We start from the raw sequence: 389 nt of genomic DNA on the forward strand, positions 1-389 counted from the left end.
CTCTGCTCCAATGTGTTCCAATCGGTGCACCTTCGATAGACACTAGGAAGCTTTTAAAACACAAGTCACTATTCCACCGGTAGTATTCCTTTTACAAGCAGCGTTAAATAACAGAGACCATTACCATCTATTACTAAAACTGTCGTGTGTAATTCAGAGTTTCTCAGTCTTGACGCTGCTGATATTGGGGGCTGGGGATGTCTTTAGTGGAGGGCTGTGGGTGGTTCCGTGGCTCCCTTCTCGTATTCCCAGTGGAAGACGTGGGCTTGAGTCCCGGCCAATGGACCTCAAACCCTGCCTCCCTTGATTGTCAGCGGAGACCTGTGAGCTGCATTGTGGATCAGGTTTGGGTGGAGCTTCCAGACTGTGACAAACTAGGAAGAAAAGGT

This window comes from Echinops telfairi, unplaced genomic scaffold (genome assembly GCF_000313985.2).
Source record: "Echinops telfairi isolate 266 unplaced genomic scaffold, ASM31398v2 ScPeMD7_443;HRSCAF=831, whole genome shotgun sequence".
Lineage (NCBI taxonomy): Eukaryota > Metazoa > Chordata > Mammalia > Afrosoricida > Tenrecidae > Echinops > Echinops telfairi.